Source organism: Cyprinodon variegatus, unplaced genomic scaffold (assembly GCF_000732505.1).
Source record: "Cyprinodon variegatus isolate N-32 unplaced genomic scaffold, C_variegatus-1.0 Scaffold611, whole genome shotgun sequence".
Lineage (NCBI taxonomy): Eukaryota > Metazoa > Chordata > Actinopteri > Cyprinodontiformes > Cyprinodontidae > Cyprinodon > Cyprinodon variegatus.
In genome coordinates this window covers 56992-59108 of record NW_015151064.1, presented here as the reverse complement: position 1 = coordinate 59108, position 2117 = coordinate 56992, and positions in this window count along the sequence as shown.

Sequence of the window (2117 nt, the reverse complement as noted above, 5' to 3'; positions counted from 1 at the left end):
CCAGCATCTATAAACAAGGGTGTTGATGGAAGCAGCACAGCTGATGTTTCTCTCCAGGATGGAGTTGCAGCCAAACAGGAACAGACGAGGGAAAGTTACTATGAGAAAAAGCAGAGAGAGCAGAACGTTAGAGATTGAACTAACAGATTCTGCAGAGTGGGAGAATAGAGAGAGAATGAAGCAAAATGAGGAAATAGGGGTCCCTATGTCTTCCAGCAGTCTAAGCCTATAGCAGCATAACTGTAGAGATAGCTCAGGATAACCTGAGCCACTCTAACTATAAGCTTTATCAAAAAAGAAAGTTTTAAGCCTAGTCTTAAAAGTAGACAGGGTGTCTGCCTCATGACTCACGTTTACATGTGATTGAACTATTTTGCAACTGTCAAGATGACAAGTACAATATACATTTTTTATTACTATTGCATCTGTGTAATATGTGAGGACTAATAGAAAAAGCAGAATAATTTTGCAGTTGGTCATCACTTATTAGTGTATGGCAAACACGCTTCAATGCTCTCCACATAGAACTGATTAACCAGATGGTCCATAGAGCAAACACTTTCAAAACAATACTGGGGCACATATTGAGCAGAGCACATCACACTGTCACAAACCCACAAGAACAGCAAAACATGAAATTAGGAATTGCTTATTCTACTCCCTTGACCTAACCTAACTCTTCCTTCGGTTTTCAGTCCTTCTCCAGAGGGTGGTCGGCTTCTCCGTGTCTTTAACAACACAATGCGCACAATTCTTTTCATTTTGATCCGCAGACCTCTTCTCAGCTTCATCCTCTTCCACACTCATTTCTGTTTCATTCATCTCTGTCATCTGAGCTGTTCTATCCTGTGAGGCTGTAGGTGCAGAGATCTCCTCTCTGGTATCTTTCTGCATTTTTGTCCTACGTGGAAATCGGCAAGTTGTTGCTTTTCATTCTGTATGTCCAAGATGTAAAAAATGGCTGAGGAAATGTTTTTGAAGGTAATGTTAGTTTGTCTTACAGCCACCACTGATGCCACCCAGCGGCTTTTTGTTAGCACTGCCACTGGTGCTCCATGTTCTTTCCTTCATGCTGAGAAACGGAAAAAAAGCACTCCAGGTACGATTAATTTCCCCCTCTGAACTGTAGCTTCTGATACACAACAGTGGTTTACCTTAAGAGTTTATTTTTAGATAATTTGACAAAAACAGATTGCACCGCTCCAACAGTAAGGTTGCATTTACTAGCTTCCTCTCGTATTGTCCCGAGATGCATTGTACGGCTGACATCACATTCACAAGCCCTTTTGTGCTTAACCCTTATCATGCTGTCGATCACACGCTTCTGACTGACTAAATTTTCCATTCCTTTGAAAGTTTCACGGTTTTATTCATATTCAGTTCCTTCCCCCTTTTTCTGTTGAGAGGGTTGTTTTTTTCATTGAACTGGTGAGTACCAGCCCTCAATCCTTCCTTCCCCCCAGTTGTTAAGACTGACTGGTATCCCATTGGTTCCATCGGTTTGGTTGTCTCTCCTCCATTTCCGTGTGCTAATGTTAAGTGGGGCTAGCTGGTTGGCTCATTGTTCTGGTCTGTCCCCTCCGTTCTCTGGGATGACAAGGCTAGTCACTGCTAGAATGTTGGCTAATAGCTAGAACACAGGTACAACGTCTGTGTTGGATGTTCTCACATTTAAATACCCACATCAGAATACCATCAATTAATGTGAGGTCTTTTTTAATAATTTAATTAATTGCAAATTACCTATTTGTAAAATTACCAAACGATTGTATAGAATGACCTCTTAGCCCTTTGTTTTGCTTCTTATTAATTGCAATTTCTGCTGAAATGACTCATTCTATTGGGTTTTTGTTTTTGTTAGTAAACCATTTCACAGCTTTATTAATGTGGGAATCAGGCAGATATTTGGTGCCAGCACTAAAACTGTTTTGGGCCAAAACAGGTCCACCAGTGGGTCCCACAGCTGGCTCATGTGTGGGCCACCTCTGGCACATCAGATCTGTGCCAACAAATCATTCGTCGTGATATGTTGTCAGGAGATTGTGTCAGCCAGAAATATATTGCCGTTTGTTGTGTCAGCCAGAACTTGGCCAGACCAGTTTGGCTATGTGGGTAAT